Below are 23,411 nucleotides of genomic sequence, written 5' to 3'. Positions count from 1 at the left end.
TGCCATGGGAGATGCCATGTTCATTGTCCTCCTGCAGTGTCTGAGCTTGAACAGCCTCGTAGAGGGAAATGCAATTGCTTGATATGAATGCTCAAGACACAGGATTCACCCAGGGACAGTACCACAGTCTCCCACAGCAGAATGTTCCATGGTGCCATGATGGAGGCTTTGGAAGCCTTTCCAGGGTTCTACAAGGCCAGCTGCTTCTGGGATGCTCTGCATGCCAGAAGGTTCCATGGGCACCAGCCTGTGGATTCACCGGTGCAAAGAAGGCACTTTCTCTGTCACAAGCAGAAATGATGGGGAATCAATGACACCAATTGTTACATTGAAACTCCTGAGTGTTATAAAAAATGACTGTATCTGACAAAGAAGGGTAAAAATACAAGCAAGAATTTTTTAAAGGGGACTGGGAAGGTGGCTCAGTGGTAGAGTGCTTGCCTTGCATGCATGATTCCTCAGCACCACATAAGCGGGGAAAAAAAGCCAGAAGTGGTGGTATGGCTCAAGTGGTACTGTGCTAGCCTTTTTTTTTTTTTTGCCGGTCATGGGGCTGAACTCTGGGCCTGGGCGCTATCCCTCAGCTCTTTAGCTCAAGGCTAGTGCTCTACCACTTGAGCCACAGGGCCACTTCTGGCTTTTTCTGCTTATGTGGTGCTGAGGAATCAAACCCAGGGCCTCATGCATGTGAGACAAGCACTCTACCACTGAGCCACCTTCCCAGCCCAGTGTGCTAGCCTTGAGCTGAAGAGCTGAGGGACAGTGCCCAGGCCCAGAGTTCAGGCCCCACAACCAGACCCCCCCCCCCAAAAAAAAAAAAATCTCAGAAGCTCCCAGGAGGATAAGAGATGTGATAAGTGTATTTCACCACCTCCACCAGTAAAGAAGAAGGACTCCAAGTCCTCTAGTCCTTGCCGAGAGCAACATTAACAGCAAATGCAAGTTATTAAGGCAGAGCAGAGGGTGCTGAAGTAGCTGGGGATCTGTGCATGTCAAGCATTCCAGACGATCAGTGCTATGTATTTACAAGTCTTAAAATGTGAATGAGATCAAACCCTCATTCAGACTGCCTGGGTAATCCCTGATGGAATTACATGAATGATAGTCTGTGACCAATGTTTTTGTTCACTTCCAACCAGAGACCGTATCGTGTGTGTGTGTGTGTGTGTGTGTGTGTGTGTGTGTGTGTGTGTGTGTGTGTGTGTGTGTGTGCGTGTGTGCATCTACCTGGCGACTAGGGTGCTCCAGATTTAACTGCCCACTCCTCCCCACAGGTTTCTTCTTTTTTGGCACTACAGAATAGGAAATTCAAGAAATATGCATAGAGATGCTTTGGCTGTACACTAGGAAAAAGCCTAACTGAATTTCTAGAAAGGGAAGTAGAGAAAATTAGCCTTACACGAAGCCAAGTTGAAAGCAAAGGGACTGAATCTGGACGAGACCCCAGCCCTCTCTACCTTGGGTGGCTTCTCCTGGGCCTTCAAGTTGTCATCACCTAGATAGAGAAGTAATAGCCAAAGAGAAGTTCCTGGCATCCCTCAGTGTGAAGATGATCAAAGAGGAACCTGAAAATGTCACTGTACATTGGACCTGAGTCAGAATTTACCAGTTCTTCCAACATATGGCTTCAATTATCTGTTAATACCATGAGGGTTTCTGATGCTGAGCTGTGAACTTGAAAGGGTTCAAGAGCTTGGAATGCCAGCTCAAAGTGCCCTCGGAATACTCAGAGCTGAGCCCGAGTAAGGCCTAACGGTCGAGGCTGACAGAGGTAAAAGTTATTACCCCCAGTTGAGTGGGGAGCTGTTTGAACACTATGAGTTTAAGGCCTTGGGGATAAGGTGGATGTCTGTTTTATGGAAGGAATGTTTTATTATTCCCTTTGGCTCCCTAATGATAAAGGAGTCAATTATTTCTATGTTTACAAATTATACCTCATTAATGTTTATAACCACAAGATAGATTGATACCCTCATGTGTGCACTGATCTGTAGTTGCCCCTCCCACTGAACTGAACTCAATAAAACTCTTCTTAGGGCACACTAGGACTTGGTTGCAGGAATCCCATCTGGTCACCTGGCTCCCCAAGACCTCAGTTCTCTGGCCTGGTTTCTCATTATTGTCTTGTCCCCAGTCACCAGTCACAGCAGTCAGCAACACTTTCTTTTGCATCAAGGAAGACCCTTCTGTCCAAAATACCCCATCACAAAATTTAATCAGACTTGTTGTCAGTAGAGAAGGGTACAAACACCTAACTCAGTATGATATAATCAGCAAGAACATGAAATCTTCCAGTATGAATAAATTCGAGCTTAAACTTAAAAAAAAAGGAATCTGAAGACAGAGATCAGGTTTCCAAAAGCTCTTACCATGGTATAAGAAAAGACAGCAAAAGAAGCAACAAGAGAAGCAGCAAGAGCAGAAGTGTGAATCAGTTGAGGTCATGAATGGGGTCACGGGTCTAGATCACACACTCCCAGAAGACATTGCAGCAACAGGCGGAGCTGGCCTGGGACATACAGCTTGAGGTCCCCCAGCAGGTCCCTCAGCCACAGGGAGGGCCATTGGGCCACCACAACCACGCCTCTCCTCACCTGGAGGCCAGTGCACCAGAGATGACGCTCAAACAGACTTGGCCATAGAGGAAAAAAGTCCTGTTCTTGATTTAGAGCAAGCCCCGCGATCATTCCCACGCTGCTAAGCAGCACAGACCCGAGAGGGGCCAGCACAGGGACCTGGGCAATGGTCTGCTCCTTCGAGGGGTCCACAAGGGCAAGCACCACGGCAGCAGCCGCTTGGGCCACGGCAGACACAGACGCCGACCTGTGCGTCATCCTGAGCCCAGGTGTGTGCACTCAATCCCAAGTGATTAGGATTTGGGTTCTTCAATCTAGGTCTATAGAAACACAGAGGACATTTTCTTTCGAGAAGAGCTATGGTGAAAGTCTTTCGCACAGGAAAATGCCCTAGCAGTATCTAATGGCAAACCATATTCAGGTTCGATTGTACTTTATTATAGTTGTGTATTGCTAAAGGTAATGTATCATGGTGGTTGCTTTTACATTCACCTCAAATACTACCTTTGGGGCCAGCAATGTTGTATATTGATCAGAGGCAAGTTCCTCCTCAGGACACAGATAAGTCAATAATGTCAGGGTTAAGACTTTCAGTGTGCTGAGCCTGCCTCATCCAGCAAGAACTTCTGTCTCTCTACACCTCCAAGGTACAGTTTCTCTCCCCCACCACAGAGCTTAAAGCTAGTGTCAGAATAGTCTCAGAGATTCTCCAGGCTGATGTTGTATAGGTTTGTGAAGCTACAAGAAGATCCTGAGATGTTATCTCCCAAGAACTAGGCCTTTAAGTCCCATCTGACCATTAAGTTTGCTATACTCTCAGCCTCATTCATCTAAGAAGGCCTACCTTTCCATGCCTGCCATGTCCATTGCTGAAGCCCTGGCAGTGCAAACCTGCTACATAGCAGTCAGATGTGAGCTCCATCTAGTCCAAGTAGCCCTCTCCCCCAGAACACTGTGCTTGGGACTATAAGTAGATAGAAGGACTTTTTAATGAAGGGGAACTACTGGGTATCAATCAGGGCCCCATGAGCAGGTCCCTGAGAGCAAAACATACAATCTGATCAAAGTCACCCATAGTACTTGGGTATCACCAAGTGAAGTGGCTTCTGCTCACTCAGGAGGTGTGGAAGACAAAAAGAAGAGTCACAACTAGGAGCCAGCTCTTCCTTCTTCCCCTCTAAGAGACTCTGCATCCCAAATGTGGACAGAAAATGTAGACAGCAAGCATTGTTGATGTTCATAGATAGTCTTAAACTACCATTTACTAGCTAATGATCACGTAGACCTTTGGCTTTCTAACCCCCCCCCCCCCCAATTTTTAATAATGGAAACAGAAAACGTCTAAAACTGAAGCTTCTGGAAGAAGCATTTGTTCTTGCTGCTTTCGTATCTCTCCTCAAACTTGGCCTTGGCCTTCCATTGGAACTTTGAATTTCTTGCCTAATCAGGAGAAAAGGAAACAGACTTTTGCCACTCAAATATTGTGGAAATACCAGCACTAGTAGTATCATCTGCTATTATTCCACATGGAACATTATGAACGCGTTAGATTTTTGGCTAGAATAGATCATTTAGATGCTTCTAGATATTAAGAATAAAGGCTTATTAAGACGTGGAAGCCAAACCATCCTAGAAAACAAGGCATCTCTAAAAGATGAAATAAGACTCTCGATCTATTCTAAGACTAGATCTAACCAGATACAAGACACAAGACATGCCACTAAGTTGGGAATTTTTAAACCATGAAGAATACTTTGGGTCAATAGGGCAAAATCTAAAGTTCCAACACTCACCGATGTGAGGAGACAGAGCTAAGGAAAGGGGTCATAAGACAGCATATGCAATCTGAGCTCATTTCCCACATAGAGGGAACTAGAAGAATTACCAAATTGTCTCTGTAGCCATCTCCAGAGATGAAACAATGAAGTCATTCATCATTCCTCTGCTTTCCTTACTGGCAGTATACTGCTCTGATCAAAGAGAAAAGCTAAAAGCAAAGAAGAATATAGAGAAGTGCACTATGTGTTATTTCACTAAAGTCAAAGGCTTGATAGACATGAAGCTCTTAGAAATGGTGCCTGTACAGCCTTCTCTGTTCTTTTTTTTATTTTTGGTCAGTCATAGGGCTTGAACTCTGAGCCGGGGTGCTGTCCCTCAGCTCTTTAGCTCAAGGCTAATGTTTTACCACTTGAGCCACAGTGCCACAGACTCTGCTGTTCTATAGGAAAAGTGTGCTTGTCTCCCACACCAGATATGCTTGAAAAGACATGTATTGTCAGGACAGTCTTGAAAGGGATAGGAGTGGTGGATGAAGTATTCCATGGCCAGACTTGGTTACACCACCTCTCTGACAGGAAGCCCACCATGACTGGTAAAAATTTGCACAGGGTCTGCATGAGGGACAAGAAAACAAACCCTTCTTTCCAAGCTTGGTTGTTTCCACACATTGCAGAAAATGTAACCTTAACTGTACTTTGCCAGTTTGAGACAGAATGATTCAATGCAATGGAAAGTTCTGGATAGGCAAGTCACAGGCCAATTCCAATTATGAAAATGTAAACAAAGCATTAAAAAGTTAAGCTAATTATGACCACATCGTGATATTATAAATGAAGTAATCCAGACCCAAAGAAACACAGGTCCATGGTTTCCCTTATTGGCAATAATTAGTATATGTCTAGGGTAATCTTATCAGATGAGCAGAATAGCTCAAAAGCTATGCACATATGACCATATAAGATGATGCTAAGGGAAATGAACTCCAAGATATGGACACAAGCGGGTTTTTTTGTTGTTGCTTTTAATGTACTATGTGATTTCTTGTTTGTCTTGTCTGTTCTTCCCCCTATACTATATCCATCCCCTGTTGTAACTGTATGTGATTTTGATACCCTGGATTGTGTATATGTTTATTTGAATTGGAAAGAGAAGTGAACAATACAGTCATGAGACAAAGGACAAGGGGGAACCAATGCAACAGTGACATACACAAGACAAGATGCAACTTGAGGGGGGATTGGGGAGATAGGGAGAGGAGAAAAGCGAGGGAAGGGGTAAGAAGTTCAACAAGAAATGTACTTATTACCTTACTTATGTAACTGTAACCCTTCTATACATCACCTTGACAATATTTTTAAAAAACAGTGGTGCTGGGAAAGCTGGATCGCAACTTGTAGAAGACTGAAGGTAGAGCCTTCTCTTCTCACCCTGACAAGCTATTCAAAATAGATCACAGATCTTATCAAAAAGACATGAAACTGCTAGGGGAAATCTGACACACATACACAGACAATTGTCAGAATCAAGAGACAACACACAGAATGGGAGGAAAATTTTTGGCTATCAATCTTTAGCTGATGAATAGCTGGCATATTATATAAATAGTCCCCAAAACTTACAAACACCCATAATGTCTTAATGCTCATCTATTCCAAAGATTGTGGATATCACCAGAAGATTCTGGGACATGATTGTCCTCAGCAATCACAGGGAGAAAGCCCACATGCCTGGAGACAGAGAAAGCATGAGAATTTCCTGCCACTTATGCAGGTATAACAGGGAAGTGGACTCAGGAGCAATGGGAAGATAAAGCCAACAGGACCTTAGGAGAATATGCTAAGCCTAAGAGGTTAAGCCAGGAGAGTGCAAAGGAGAATTCCATTTGATACCACTGGGGAGCTGCTGCTAGGATGCCCTCTGGAGGCCAAACCAATGACAGTTGTATTGACCTCGCCAACAAAGCCACATCATGAAAGCAGCATGTGACTTATCAAGAGGCAGTACCAAGACAGAAGCTTCTCTAACCCTCACCAAAACTTAAGAAAACCAGGCAGAAGTAGCCTAACAGACACAATGCACAGGGCAGCAGGGCCATGGACAGGAGAAGTGCTTCAGAATGAGGAGAGCGGAATAGGGTAACTGAGCACCCAGGAGGGAGAACAAGGCTTATACTTGCAGGGAGAGCTAGTTGTGCTAGATAAGCCAACAGGATGGAAAGCTGCATCCCAGAATAGATGGAGATGCTTTAGCCCTCATGGTTCCCCTAGAGATGGCCATACAACTTGCCACCATGAGCAATCTATTTCTTGCCATACCTGGAGATTAAAGGAGATAAATAATAGCACAAAACTTGAAGGGTATTGAAGGACAACAACAGGTTTAGGCTATACCTGTAAGAATAAAGATCTAAGAAAGGGTTAGACCCCGACCTCCAATAGTCACATAATGTATATACCACCTGCTACATACAAGGTAAATGTGCTGCCCAAGTCTAGGGATGGAAGCACCTTGTATGAGGGAGAGATCAAGTTTTACACCAACCAGGAACCTTGCAGACCAACTTTCCAGAGGCCCAAGCAATGAGATGGCTGACATATAGACACACCTACCACAGTAGGTAGAAAGGCAACTTGAAGCCAGGAATATAACTGAGTCATCCACAAGAAAAAAAGGTATCACTTCATCCTTAGATGCATCTTCTCCATGGGCTTTACCCTGGCTTAGCAAGGTCTCAGCATGACACATCCCTCCATAGTGGGCTGCTGTGACTGCAAAGACCGTAGAATGGGTGCTGGTTCCAGTCCCCAGCTGCAGACTCATCTCCAGGCTCTGCCACACCAAACCACAAAACAAGATGCCTGCCTCAAAGTTCATCAGGTTTCAGGAGTTATCTAGCACCAAGGAAGACCTGTGGAGAGCTTCCAGGCTCTCCATCTAGTCAAAGATAGTCTTGAGAACATTGAAAATAGGCCTTGCATAGAAATGGATTAGAAAGAGATTACGACAATGGGACAGTGCTCCTCTTGTCTCAGTAGTCTCATGGATAACTCCCACTATGGCTAGTCAACAAACAGGTTCAGATCCAAGTAGGTATTGATCTGATATGGAAAGCATGTGCGCCTCTGCTTTGAGCCTTGTTTGAAAAGATACTCTAGTGAATGGGATGCTCTGGAGGACAGCGGAGGATATAATTTATCTCCTGTGCTCTTTTCTGAAAAGAGGAAAGTTACTGCAATCCTGGAAGAATAAAGTTCAAAAATAGACCCAAGTATGTTTCCATATTTGTCATATGAATGCACCACTCAGAGGTGCATGAAGACAATAAAGTGAGGTAAATGAGAAAAGTGGCTAAATGTTACATCACAGACTTCCTGTGTTTGTAGTGACAACCATCTTTGGGAGATGGCAAGCTACCTTAACAGACATCTGGTGTCTTCTTTCCCTTTTAGGCAAGGTCACAAGAAAGGTCTCAGGGAAGATTTCTACTTCCAATATCTGGTTATGTTTAGTGATGGGCATGTACACCAGAGAGAAAACATAACAGCAAACACAGAGAAGAAACTAGGTCCAGAAATATCCCTTGCTTGACGCAAGCCAGATTGTGGATGCCATCTGTAGGGAGCAGAGAACAGAGATCCAGGACTGGTGTACCCAGATCCGGGAAACTAGCCTGCCACCCAGCCAGAAGTCTTTAGTCTCAAGTCTTACCTACATGTTAAGACACCTATAGGTAGTATGCCATCTTTGTTGTAGCTCTGTCTTTGCTCCTGCCTGTCTGAACAGGTGAATAACTTAAAAGTTATGTGTCCCAAGCATATTAGGATCAAGCCTAGAGAGTTTGGAAGGAGCCTGCCAGAGTCAGTATTTTGCATCGTAATGCCTTAAACTTCACCTCCTGACCGGCTGCTAAGAGGCTGGACAGGTTCCTGGAGTCCCATTTTTTTGTTTTTAGGTTTCTAAAAAAATGTCATTATTGAGATTAAGTGATTACATAAATTTCACAGTATTGTGAAATTGTGATTGTGATACTTAGTCACAAACATTGTAACCTTTACAAGGAGAACTGACAGTTTTTTTTTTCTTTTTGTCAGTCGTGGGGCTTGAACTCTGTGCTTGGGCACTATCCCTCAGCTCTTACAGCTCAAGGTGAGTGCTCTACTGCTTGAGCCACAGCACCACTTCCAAGAACTGACATTTTCATGGTCTATAAAACTTATGAACACTATAGACTTTGACAATACAACTATTTCTTCCAAATCAGTTGATATGTATATTTCTTTCCTTTTGCTTAGTGTAAGCTCTTCCCTCTTTCTCTTTCATTCTCTCCCTCCCATCCCTGCCCTTGAGTTGCTTAGCTCACTTTCATCAATATCCAGTACAGCTGATGGGCCCTCTGCTGTATTTTTTTTTTATCCTGTTTCCCTTGGAGTCCCATTCTTACGAGTCAGGAAGCATCCATCCTCCATGGCTTAGCTTTCTTGGGATCTTTCCAATTCAAGTCCAACCTCCTGAACATAGCTAAGGGGTCTGCTTCACCAAGGTCACCACTGAGATCACCACAAAGTCATCCACTGAGGTCACCAAGGCCTTACTGCTAAACAAACAAGCTCTGCCCAGGGAGGTTTCATGAACATAGTCCATGCCCAGTTTCTAAGGCTATGTCATCTGACCCATGAAAATCAGGCCACACAAGTTATATAGGAGAAATACCACAGACCCAAGCTACACTCAAGATCAGTTCACTGACCTTTAGTGTGGATATTTGCTAGAATGCAAGAAACTCCATAATCTTGCTATACCTGTGAATGCAGGGCTGAGTTACTTATGTTTAGCTCACAGTGGGCTTAAGATGGAAATTGTCATTTCAAGCGTGGAAATCTTCCTCAAAAAACGTTTGAAATCCTAACCAACTGTACCCAAGGAAATGTCTTTAAAGACTGGGTATTTGCAGAAGTAATTCAAGTTAAATTGAGGTCATTATGATCACCTATAATCTAATGGAACCAGAGAGGGCCTCACCATGACCAGAGCAATCTTGACGAAAAAGTATAAAGCTAGAGCTATGTTTGACCTCAGAATATACTACAAAGCTATTGGAACTCAAACAGCATGGGGCTGGCAGAAGAACAGCAGAACAGGACAGACACCAGAAACAAACCAGTATTTATAGGCAACTGATTTTCAGAAGCCCAAGGAACACAACAGAGAGAAGGTACTCAATAAATCAGGTTGGGAAAACTCGGTAGTCATTCTTGGAAATTAGACCTCTAATTCATACATGAAATCAACTCAAAATATAAGACTTCAAAGCAAATTCCAAACATTGGACCCAAAACAATGAGACTCCTACAGGGTGAGTCATCCTTCTCCAAATTCCTTGGGTCAGAAATGTTTTGTATGTCAGATCATGGGGATGTATTGGAAATGACCAAATTTAAAGAGGGAAAGATGAAATTGCTATATTTTGTGTATGTGTACCTTACACACACCTGAACTCACTTGTACAGTTGTTATGCCTTGCTTTTGACTACAACCTGTCACCTATGGCCAAGTAGAATTTTCCATTTCTGGCATTGTGTGAGCATTTAGGAGCATTATGAATTTTCTGAATTAGACCTCAGGGAATATTCCATATCATAGGTCTGAGCAAGGATATTGAAAAGTAGGATCTCCAAAGCAAAAACAAATGAATGGGGCTACATCAAATTAACATTTTTATGCATGGCAAAAGAAATAGCATAAAAACCCTAGGGGGGGGTGGGTTGCGTGGGGTGGGGTGGGGGGAAGGCTGGGAAGGGATGTGAAGGGTAAACAAAGGAGGAGGCTGCAATGCTTGATAAGAAATGTACTCATTATCTTGCCCATGTAATTGTAACCCCTCTGTACAGTATGTTCACAAAAAATTAAAATTAAAATTAAAAAAAACCCTAGAGAGTGGAAGAAGACATGTATAAACAAGCTGATGAGGGCATAAGACGCAGAAATTATAAATTCAGTATCAGGAGAATATACAATTGCAAGTGAAAAAAGACCTGAATAGATAGTTCAAGAGATCTGCAAATTACCCAGTGGGCCTATGAAACAATATTGCCAATTAGGATTATGTAACTCAAAAAGCCTCAATAGGTATCACCCCTCCCCAATTAGAAGTGTGCTTAAGTTTAAAGGTTTTGAAGAACATTATATAGTATTGGTACATTAGTACATCCCTTAAGGAAAACTGTATGGAAGTATGCTTAAAAGTTATAGACATGAGCTAGGAATGCAGTTTAGTGGTAAAGTGTTTGCCTAGCATGTGTGAAACCCTGGGTTCCATTCCTCAGTACCACATAAACAGAAAAAGCCAGAAGTGGTACTGTGGTACAAAGTGGTACAGTGCTAGCTTTGAGTAAAACCAGCTCAGGGAGAGTCCCCAGGACTGCCTGGAGGACTTCCCAAGGTCAGGCAAAAAAATAATAAATTCAAAGACACAATTACCATGGGATCCACTACTGGTTATGTAGCAGAGATCAAAGTCCTGTCCGCACTGCTGTGTTACTGCAGCATTACTCAAAGAAATTTGAATAACTCACAAGATATAGATTCACCCTAGGCATCAATTGATAAATGGATAAATAGAGTTTGCATACACAGTGGAATACTACTCAGCCATAATCAAATCCTATCACTTATAGCAATATGCATGAAACTGGAATAGTTCAGTGCTGAAGCACAGAACAATAATCTATGGTCTCCATGTTGAAGTATCTCACCTTGGGAGAATAGTAGTCAGAGGCTTGGAAGATAGGATAAGGAAGACTGGCCAAAAAGCACCAGCTCAATAGAATGGATAAATTCTAGTGTTTGATGCCTAGGAGAGAGACTATTTTTTTTTTTCTGTTTAATTTTTTTTTAATTTAATTTTATTTTATTTGAGAACATACTGTACAGAGGGGTTACAATTACATGGGCAGGGGTGAGTTCCGGGAAGATGGCGGAGGAGAAGCTGGAATCTGAACAAGCTCTTGCATAGAAAACAGTTTCAGAGTTCCAGTGAACAGTCCCAAGCCAGAGAATCACACCAAGTGTGCCATCACAGGACAGAGAGTTAGTCAAGAGAGGGGAAGCCAAGCAGACACATCTGAGCAGCTGCCGCTGCGGCGGCAGGGTCACAGCGGCGACCACCGCCGCGGAGGCATACCTGAGACGCAGTCCGGGACGAAGGAGCCAGACGCAGCGGACGAGCGGATTCTACTCAACACCAGCAAGAACCGACAAGGAGCGGACAACTTCATCCTGCACTTTGCAGACCAGAGACGACCCGGGATCCAGGACTCCGCGTGAGTAGAAGCCCCACTTCCTCACTCCTCCTCTGGGAGCAGAGGAGGGAAGGCCACCCCTCTCCCCCCAGCACCGGTGATCTCCATCTTGGATACCGACAAAGCTCGGAGGAGCGGCTAGCTCCAGCTCAGGCCTTGGAATAAAACGAGTCATTTAGCAGGTCACAAGAACTTAACGGCGAAGTGACCTCACAGACTCAGTTCCATCCAGGGAAAAGTCACCCAGCTCAGGCGCCAGCCATTTGAGTGGCTCTCCTCACCGGGTAACCAGAGCCAGAGGCTGCCCCGCCCTCTAGCAGCCACCACAATCAATTGAAAAACAGAAACCCTGAGAATGGCTCCAGGCTGGGTGCTGTGAGTTTTTTTTCACAAAATAGCCCCAGGGAAAAGCTACTGTTCGTTGAAAGGCCTCAACTCTACCCAGAACCTAGCCTCATCACTGCATCCCCCTCTTTTGTGATTCTCAAAGCAGATCACCCTCCCAGTAAACTAACCTGGGAGGGGGATCTCAAAATCTTGGGTAAAGCAGAGCATTTTTCTGCCTGTTCCAACAAACTGACTTAAGAAACCAATCAAGCCACAGGACCTCAAGCTGACCAGAGACTCCAACCAGACTCTGATTACAGACAAAAGGGAGATACAGGACTCTTCCCACCCCTCCCCCCCAAAAAAAAAAAAAAAAATCAAAGAACTTTTTTTTTCTTCTTCTTCTTTTCTTTTTTTTCTTTTTCTTGTTTTGTTTTTTTTCATTTTTTGTTACCTTATATATATATAAAATTTTTTTTGCTTTTCTAAAACTTTTATTAATCTTTAATTTTTGCCTCTTCTGAAAAAATAATTGTTTTCCATTAACTTTTTTTTTTTTCTCCTCTTATAATTTTTATTTTAGGAATACGTGAATGTGTGTTTTCTTTTCTTTTCTTGTCTTCTTTCTCTTTTTCTTTCATTCTTAATTATCTTTTTGTTTTTTTTTCTAGCTCTACTGAACTTCTGATCTTTTCTTCTCACTTTCCTATCCTTTCCATCTTTTCCTCTTTGTTAATCTTTATGTGACTTAACTCTTGTCCTGCACATCCTCAGATAAACCCGTAGTTAACCAGTAGACCCTATCCCCCATTGTGTACACACTTAATCCACAAACTTATTACTCAATTCAAAACCTCTGAGACTTAAATTCATTAATAGCAGTACTACCTCTTTATACCTATATAATATTTTAAGCATTTTTTAAAAGTTTTTCTCATCTCCTCTATGTCCCTCCCTTTCTCTCAACATATTCATATTCCTCTATAAATAGATGGTCTTTTAATCTCTAAAATAACATTAATTTTTACGTTTCTATTTTATTTTCTGGTCTCTTTTCATTCCCCTTTCCCTTTCTTCTTATTCTCTCTCTTTCTACTTACATCCTACCCAACCTATTTCCTGCATTGTGATTAGGACATAGTAAACTCTCCCTGTGCCTCCCCACACCAATCTATTCCTATTTTTTACCCACATCTCTCCCTAACCCTAATAATTTCTGGTTTTCCAAATTCTTCTCTGCGGTTCGAAGCCCTTTAACATATAGTTGTTTGATGTCGAATAGATGTATCTGTTGAACTAGATTGTATCTGTAGACTATTGACTGTACAAATGCAAACTTTGGTTGATAGTTGCCTTAAGATAGTGTTCTAGCACAAAACTGGTGCTATCTTCATCTCAAATGGGCAGAGTAAGCCGGAAAAACACAAGAAAAATGGCAAATTCGGGTATCTCAATTCCCAATCCTGATAATCAGGGGTTAGAACAGATAATGAATAATCCAGAGGAGAGTTCCCAAACAGCTCTACAAACACTGCTGGCAAACATGATAAATGAAAAGTTTGACAACGTACAAAGGACTCTGTATGAGCGTGATAGGGAGAGAGAGGAGGCATCCCAGAAGTTTATACAGGAATATCATAAGCGTGAGGAAGCTACTCAAAAACTGATACAGGATTTGCGTGAACAACTTGAGAATACTCAAAGAGAAAGAGAGGAAAGGCATGAGCAGGCTGAGAACACTCAAAGAGATCTGCAGGAATCCCACGAACGGGAGGAAGCTAATCAAAGAGTAATACAGGAATTGAGAGACCAGGTAGAGAACACACAAAGATCACTAAAGGCATTCATGGAATCCATTAACAAAGAGCTGAAGGAAGTCAGGGAGACCACAAAGGGAATGCTGAATGGAACCCAACAGAAGGAATGGGAGCCCAAAGAAACCATAACCAATCAACTAAGTGATTTGAGGACAAACACTGAACACCAAATTAAGGAAGTAAAGAAATTCATACAAGACCTAAAACAGAGCTTCAACAAAGAACTTGAAGCCATCAAAGCTGACCAACTAGAAGGAAAAGAGATAAAAAACAAAGTAGAGAGTCTTGACAGCAGGTTAGACCATGCAGAAGATCGAATCTCAGGGATTGAAGACAGCCTAGATATTATAGAGAAAGAACATACAACCATCCAAGACAAGTCCAAGAAATATGATAGATCTATCCAACACCTGGAAGACACCATCAGAAGGCCTAATCTAAGGATAATGGGTGTAGAGGAGCACCTAGAAACAGAAGTTAATGGTCTAGGAAATCTGTTTAACAGGATCCTAGCAGAGAACTTCCCAAACATGCAAAAAGATAGGCCTGTCCAGATACAAGAAGCCTTTAGAACCCCAAATAGACCAGACCAGAATAGGACATCCCACCGTCACATTATAATCCACACAGGATCAACTCAGAACAAGGAAAAGATCCTTAAAGCTGTCAGAGAGAAAAGGGTAATCACTTATAAAGGGAAACCAATTAGAATCACCTCAGATTTCTCAGCAGAGACAATCAAAGCAAGAAGAGCCTGGAATGATGTATGCCATGCCCTAAAAACAAACAACTATCAACCAAGAATACTGTACCCAGCTAAACTCTCCTTCATAACTGAAGGCCAAATAAAAACCTTCCATAGCAAAGAAAAATTGAAACAATACATCTCCACCAAACCAGCCCTACAAAAGATTCTTAAAGATGTCCTACACATAGAAAACCAACAAGACCGCAATAAAGGCCAAGAAACTGCACCCAAACTGAGAATCCAAGAACCATAGGAAGAACCCAGTTTCCGCAGCACCCAAGAAGGTAGATAACATGGCAGGAACTCCCAAATACCTCTCAGTCCTATCTCTTAATGTTAACGGACTGAACTCTCCAATTAAGCGACATAGACGGTCTAGTTGGATTAAAAAACAAGACCCTTCTATCTGCTGCCTGCAGGAGTCACATCTTGCCCGTAAAAACAAACACATTTTCAATGTTAAAGGCTGGAACAAAATCTACCAAGCAAACGGACCGCATAAACAGGCGGGAGTTGCAATCCTAATATCAGATAAAATAGACTTCAAATTAAAATTTGTGAAAAGAGATAAAGAAGGTTGCTACATACTAATTAAAGGATCTCTCCTTCAGGAGGATATTACAATTCTAAATATCTATTCGCCAAACAATGGAGCACCCAAATTTATCAAAGAAACACTACTTTCCCTCAAATCCCATATAGATCCAAAGACATTAATTGTTGGGGATTTTAACACACCACTCTCCCCACTAGATAGATCAACTCGGCAAAAACTCAACAGAGAAACCGCAGATCTAAACAGCTGCATAGATCAACTAGACTTAACAGACATCTACCGAACAATTCACCCAGCAGCATCAGAATACACGTTTTTCTCAACAGCACATGGAACGTTTTCTAAAATAGACCACATTTTAGGCCACAAAGCAAACTTGTCTAAATTCAGAAACATTGAAGTTATACCTTGCATTCTCTCAGACCACAAGGGAATAAAATTAGAACTCAACACCAAAAGCCACCAAAGAAAGTCCAGTATCACATGGAGGCTGAACAACACACTGCTGAATCAAGAGTGGGTCATGGAAGAGATTAGAAAGGAAATTCAAATGTTCATGCTATTCAACAAAAATGAACACACAAATTACCAGCTCCTCTGGGACACAGCAAAGGCAGTACTCAGAGGCAAGTTTATAGCTCTGAGCTCCTACATCAACAAATTGGAGAAATCTGAAACTAGCAATTTAATGACACATCTAAACCTCCTTGAAAAAGAGTAGCAAGATAAACCCCAATCCAGTAGACTGAAAGAAATAATCAAAATTAAATCAGAATTAAATGAATTAGAATCCAAAAAAACTATAGAAAGAATCAACAAAACAAAGAGTTGGTTCTTCGAAAAACTTAACAAAATTGACAGACCCTTAGCAAATCTTATCAGAAAAAGAAGAGAACACACCCAAATTAATAAACTCAGAGATGAGAATGGAAACATCACCACGGAAACAAGCAAGATTCAGAACATTATAAGGGAATACTTCTCAAAACTTTATGCTAATAAGTTTGAGAACTTGACAGAAATGGACCTCTTCCTAGCAAATATTGACATGCCAAAACTAAACCAAGATGAGGCAAACTATCTTAACAGGCCCATATCAAGCATTGAAATAGAAACAGCAATAAGAGACCTCCCAGCTAAGAAAAGTCCAGGACCAGATGGTTTCACAGCGGAATTTTACAAGGCCTTCAAAGCAGAGCTCACACCAATTCTCCTCCAACTCTTCAATGAAATTGAAAGAGAAAGCTCACTACCGAACACATTCTATGAAGCCATCATAACCCTCATCCCCAAACCAGGCAGGGACTCATCAAAGAAAGAGAACTATAGACCCATTTCTTTGATGAACATTGATGCAAAACTTCTCAACAAAATTTTGGCCAACCGACTTCAACAATTCATCCAAAAAATCATACACCACGATCAAACAGGATTCATTTCAGGGATGCAAAGCTGGTTCAATATACGCAAATCAATTAATATTATTCATCACATCAACAGGAGCAAGAATAAGAACCACATGGTTATCTCAATAGACGCAGAAAAAGCATTCGACAAGATCCAACACCCCTTTATGATGAAGGTTTTGGAAAAATTAGGAATCCATGGAACATTCCTCAATACAATAAAGGCTGTATATGACAAACCTACAGCCAGCATTATACTCAATGGTGAAAAACTAAAGCCATTTCCTCTTAACTCAGGAACAAGACAAGGATGCCCACTCTCTCCACTTCTCTTCAATCTAGTATTAGAATGCCTAGCTACAGCAATAAGACAAGATGCAGACATAAAGGGGATCCAAATAGGGAAAGAAGAAATAAAACTCTCCCTCTTTGCAGATGACATGATCTTGTATTTAAAGAATCCCATAGACTCCACTCCCAAATTACTCAAGCTGATTCAAAACTTTGGCAAAGTAGCAGGTTATAAAATTAACCCCCAAAAATCAATGGCTTTTCTGTATGCCAACAATGAGAAAAGTGTGGCTAAAATTAGGAAAGCAACTCCATTTGTAATAGCCCCACAAAAAATAAAATACCTAGGAATTAACTTAACTAAAGAAGTGAAGGACCTCTATGATGAAAACTTTAAAATCTTGAAAAAGGAAATCAACACAGAACTTAAAAAATGGCAAAACCTCCCATGCTCCTGGATTGGAAAGATTAACATCGTGAAAATGGCAATACTTCCCAAGGCTATCTACAAATTCAACGCAATACCTATCAAAATTCCACCCTCATTCTTCAAGGAAATAGAAGAGGCAATCCAAAAATTCATATGGAACAATAAAAGACCCCGAATAGCAAAAACGCTCCTCAACGGAAAGAACACTGCTGGAGGAATATCAATACCAAATTTCAAACTCTACTATAAAGCCATAGTAATCAAAACAGCTTGGTATTGGCATAAGAACAGACCTCAGGACCAATGGAATAGAATTGAAAACCCAGAAATGAACCTACAGACCTATAGCCATCTAATCTTCGATAAGGGAGCTAAAACAATAGAATGGAAGACAGACAGCCTCTTCAGTAAATGGTGCTGGCAAAACTGGTTAACTACATGTAGAAAACTAAAGCTAGATCCTTATATATCACCCTGCACCAGAATCAACTCCAAATGGATCAAAGACCTTGAACTCAAAGCAGACACTCTGAAAACATTACAGGATGGAATAGGAGAAACCCTGGGTCTCCTTGGCTCAGGCCGAAATTTTCTGAATAGAGACCCGGAAACACAACAAATCAAAGAAAGGCTGGACAAATGGGATTGTATAAGGTTGCAGAGCTTCTGCAGGGCAAATGACATAGCTAGCAAGATCAATAGAAAGCCCACGGACTGGGAGAAGATCTTTACTAGCCATACAATGGACAAGGGTCTCATATCTAAAATATACTTGGAACTCAAAAAATTAAACCACCCAACAACAAATCCTCAAAGAAACAACTGCCCAATAAGTAAGTGGGCGAAAGACTTAAAGAGAAGCTTCTCTGAAGAAGAAAGAAGGATGGCCAATAGACATATGAAGAAATGTTCAACATCCCTAGCCATAAAAGAAATGCAAATCAAAACAACATTGAGATATCACCTCACTCCAGTTAGAACGGCAAAAATCAAGAACTCTAACAACAACAGATGCTGGAGGGGATGTGGACAGAAAGGAACCTTACTTCATTGTTGGTGGGAATGTAAACTTGTTCAACCACTTTGGAAAGCAGTATGGAGGTTCCTCAAAAGACTCCACATAGAGCTCCCCAATGACCCAGCAATCCCACTTTTGGGCATTTACCCAAATGATCACAAACAAGGCCACACTAAAGCTACCAGCACAACTATGTTTATTGCAGCATTATTTACCATAGCTAAGACATGGAACCAACCCAGATGCCCCTCAGTAGATGAATGGATCAAGAAGATGTGGTATATATACACAATGGAATTCTATGCCTCCATCAGAAAGAATGACATTTCCCCATTTGTTAGGAAATGGAAAGGCTTGGAAAAAATTATATTAAGTGAAGTAAGCCAGGCCCAAAGAAACATAGGTCCCATGGTTTCCCTTATTTGCAATATCTAGTATAGGTATGAGTCAAGCGGAAAAAGTCAGATAATGTGATGTTAGGAAAACGAAACCTCAAATATGTATTTTAATGTTTTTGTTTCTTTCATGCATGTGTTTCTAACGCATTTATAAGATTATTTCTTTGTTGCTTTGTATGTCCCTCCTCCACATTGTAACCCCCGCTTTCACTATATTTGATGTCAGTATAACATGTGGAGGAGATGGAGACAAACAAGTCGTTTAAGGATTCAGGTGGACCTGTTGCAACAATGAGAAGTACAAAATGTCATGTCAAAACCAGCTTTACAATGTCGGTGGGGGGGGGGGTGGGGGGGTATGATTGGGTGGGAGGGAGGGGGGAGGCTGGGAAGGGAGGTGAAGGGTAAACAAAGGAGGAGGCTGCAATGCTTGGTAAGAAATGTATGCATTATCCTGCCCATGTAATTGTAACCCCTCTGTACAGTATGTTCTCAAATAAAATAAAATAAAATTAAAAAAAAAAAAAAAACAATTACATGGGCAGGATAATGCATACATTTCTTACCAAGCATTGCAGCCTCCTCCTTTGTTTACCCTTCATATCCCTTCCCAGCCTCCCCCCTCCCCCCCCACCCAATCATACCCCCCCTCCCCCCCCACACCGACATTGTAAAGGTGGTTTTGACATGACATTTTGCACTTCTCATTGTTGCAACAGAGAGAGACTATTATATATTGAATATTTCAAAAATCTAGGAGGAGATTTCTAGTGTTCTTACACAAAGAACTGTAAACTATTTGAGATAGTATTCATATATGATACTATGCATATAAGTATCAAACTCTTCCCCTAGGTATGCATGTATGTCAGTGAAAAGTTTTGAAGAATGTTTTACAATCTAAGACCAGAGTAGTAATTCAAGGAAACATCTTAACAGAAATAACATCCAACTAGGGCTCATCATTTTGCATCAGTATACCACTGAACTCATTTCAAGGAATACTTTAATCCATTTCATTTTAAGCCTCTCTGCTGAGAGGCCTTCATGACAGTATCTGACTCCAGGACTGCTCTATGAATCTTCCTTTCCCCCATGTGAGGAGAGTCGCCAGCTATGTACAAGGCTGGCCATCTAATCCTGGACAACCATCAGAAGTACAAGGATAAAGAATCTGAGTCTAAGGGATTCTGAATTATTCATAGGGTAGGAAGGGCCATCCACCTATAAAATGGGAACAGAGACCATGAAGGACCTTCACACTGGATATTCAGCCTCCAGAGGAACCTAGGCCCTATTATTAGCCAAGAACCTACAACATGCCTGTACATTCCAATAAAAATAGAAATAGACCCATGAACTGGCAACTTAAGAGCCTGGTAGAACCAAAGAATGTGACATGTCTTACCTGCAACATGAGAACAGTGCTTTACCACCCTATAAGGAAATGAGAGCCATCAAATTTGGAGAAGGACCAGAACAGACTGGAGACTCCCAGTTACAACCAGATGCTGCTCATACTTAATCCCAGGGCATTTCAATTCCTTCACTACCTGTCAATTACACAGACAGATTTGAGTTTCTCCTATCCTCTTGTCAATTACTCCTTGCAAAACTGGTACCATGGTGTCAGGCAGCAAACCTTTGATCAGACCCTCAGCAATCAAAGGTAAGATTAGCACTCACATAACACGGATTTATTGCTCAGTTTGTAGGTTTGGGAACACAGGTTTTACCAAAAGCTCATTTCCAGAGGTCCAAGGGGCATCAACTTACATGAAGAGGAAATTTGACTGAAAAGGTATTGGGCCTTAAGGATAGCAAGGAGCTTAAAAATTACATGAATCCACTTCTATAATGGTAGCTGCCACCAAAACTGTTATGGGCAATAGCTGGCCAAGGTAACAGGCCACACAGCAAGAAACACTCTTGACATTTTACAGGGAATCAACTCAAGGCCACAGAACAATGATACTTACCAAGATCTGTTATAGCCTCTGGGTATAGTAATACTTAAGAAAAAGAAGTAAGTGGGAAAAGTGGTTCCACTAGGCCCCAAGTAGCCGGACTAAGAAAGTCTGGAAGTCATCAAATCCAGCTGATTGTGACCACAGTGAGACTCTATCTAAGATCCCTAGGTAACCAGAAGGGAGGTCCTAGCTTTGAGCTTAGGCCCTACAGGCTCATCCTGTGTTTCCCAGATGACTACCAGCCTCAGAGGGGACACTTCCAGAGCCAAGTTCCAACATCACCTAGCATGACTGGGGGCACAGGCAGCTAGCTTTCCAGATCACCTTTCTAATCATGAATAGTATTCACAGACACCAGAAAATTCTTCCAATTCCTATACCACCAAGTCTCTGATGTAACTAGGATATAAACTGTAGTTTTTGAGAGATTTACCTGGCCAATGGATATAACCCATCTAACAACCAGATCCAGGATTAAGCCTGAATAAAGCAAGATGTGAGCAAGATGTGAGCAGCTGTTTACATCATCTTCTCTAAGTATTCTCCACACAGACTGTGGAGACCAAATTGACTAATGAAGCCAACAGCTAGATGGAGGGAATCAGATTATCTCTCACATCTTAAAATAACTGTCGGACACTAAAGGATATAAACGTATTAGTCGATTCCAAGATATAATTCCAAATCAGTCAGGGATTGGACCTACCACCTAGACTGAAAGGATGGGGGCAGAGACCAATAAAGAAAACTCAAGGTAAAGGGTGGGAAAGACTCCACCCTTTGAAATATAGGCTAGAAGAGCACCTGCCCATAGACACCATCACTCATAGAAGAGAGAAACAGGTGGCCAAGAAACCCAAAGCCCATACTCATGGTGATTTCATAGTCAAAGGGAAGTCTGAAGGATGATGCATAAGGAAAGTAGACCAGACACTGAAGCAAGAGAACCTCTAGGCCATAGACAATGTGGAGCAAACATGGTCACTCATGCAGCAAGACCACACTTTGTATGCTTCGTATATATTACCAAACACCAGAACCCTGAAGAGTGGGCATGGGCCTGGCCAATGACCCAGCACATGCAGGCTCCTCAGGAGTTTTGTCTTGCAGAGGGTACAAAAATATTTTGATTCTAGGGAGAACAATGGCTACCCAGGAGTTGGCAGAAGCAGGTCTTGCTCAAAGCCTTTCTTGTCTGAGTGAAGGCTAAAGGTCATTACCTCTTCAAAATGAAGCTAAGCATTGTTAGAAAAGAACAAAGTCCAAGGAGGAGAGAGAAGGACCATTACTATCTCATGTCATGAAGCTTTCAGCAGAAGAACATCTGCCTACAGGGGAAGTATGGGTCCCAAACTAACTCTGAGCCCACATAGGATAGACAAATCTCATATTTACTATGCAAACAGTAGACAGAACTCCAGGGCCAGAGCTCAAACTGTCCCAACCAGATAAAAACCCTCCCTGGAAGGAGATGGATGCTGAGACCAACAGCTGACAGCCCTACCCCAGGCCATGCCATTCCCTGCCAATACCAAGGACAATACCAATTTCATGATAAGAGAGGGGTCCTAGAAGAAAAACTCCAGCAACCATCAAGACCCAGCAAGGAGCAAGGGACTAAGCTGCGTGACCAGCCATAAGGGAACATGTCCACAGCAAGATGACATTACCTGCCTTTTCATTAAGAACAAGAAGCAGAGAAAGATGCTGCATGAGCTACCCCTCACCACTGAGGCCAGAAGAAAAACACAAGGGGAGGGGTCTTGAGAATCACCTCATACCTGCTCTTGTTCAAGCTTCTGGAAGAACTCTACCCCATTCTGGCCATTACCCTCCAGGAATATGCACCTCACCTCCCTCGGGAGCTTCCAGCAAAGAATCCAAAGGAATTCATGATATACACAAAATAGGCAAGCCATGTACTGGGAAAATAATTCTTGAATCTTCAGCCCACAGGAAACTAAGAATTTTTCTGTCCTCATGAACAATACCTGCCATAGCAGAACATGAAGGGATCAGTGGACTTTCAGCCAATCATATACATCAACATCACCAGCAGCTCAGCTTCTCAGCAGATCAGGTAGACCCATGAGATCAATGAAGGCTTAAAGTACTTGAGGCAGTGACCAGTAGTTGCTTGTTTAAACCTAAGATCAGCAAATTCTCTCTAGCAGAGCAATACATGGTGGTAATCCAAACACCTGGTTGGTTGTGTGTCTTCATGAGCCCTGAAAATCTTTAACTTGGGGCTCTTCTCCTAGGCTCCACTGTGTTGGAGTTTAGGACGAGGCCCGAGCTACAGCCCGTCTAAATAAAACTTTAGTACATCTGTAAAGTCTGATTCTCAGTGGTCTTCTTGGTGGGGGTCCTGTGACATAGGCACAACTATCAATGCACATTCTCAGGACAGACTGGATGGTCCAGAGGCCATCCATTGTACAGACACCAATGCCTCTGCTGTTTGTTCCATCAAGACAGGGACAGAGCCTTTGCAGGGGTTCAAGCTGAACATCCAAGTTTTAAAGGTAGATATCTAAGCAACAACCAACACAACTCCTAATGGCCAAGCCATTCCTACCAAGACCAAGACACCATAGTGGGAGGAAAAGAAATTCAAGAGTATGTCTCTGCACCTTGTATTCATATACTGTTTTGTAGAATGGAAATGTGTCTGAAAATTTTTCAATTATCATCTGAGACAGCTAGGCTCACAAAGAAACTAGTACAGCTTTGATATCTGCTTCACTCCAAAATGCCATTGCCCACATGGGCAGGAAATGGGGACATACAAAGACAA

General features: G+C 42.1%; 1 pseudogene; it reads left to right on the top strand.

Annotated features, from left to right (window-relative positions):
• The first annotated feature begins 823 nt into the window (after positions 1-823).
• Positions 824-22,925, top strand: LOC122122240 (annotated as a pseudogene).
• The last annotated feature ends 486 nt before the right edge of the window (positions 22,926-23,411 follow it).

Source organism: Dipodomys spectabilis, unplaced genomic scaffold, assembly GCF_019054845.1.
Source record: "Dipodomys spectabilis isolate Male_0828 unplaced genomic scaffold, ASM1905484v1 ptg000207l, whole genome shotgun sequence".
Classification (NCBI taxonomy): Eukaryota; Metazoa; Chordata; class Mammalia; order Rodentia; family Heteromyidae; genus Dipodomys; species Dipodomys spectabilis.
Note: the sequence above shows the minus strand (reverse complement) of the source record. Positions and strands in the feature narration are given on the sequence as shown.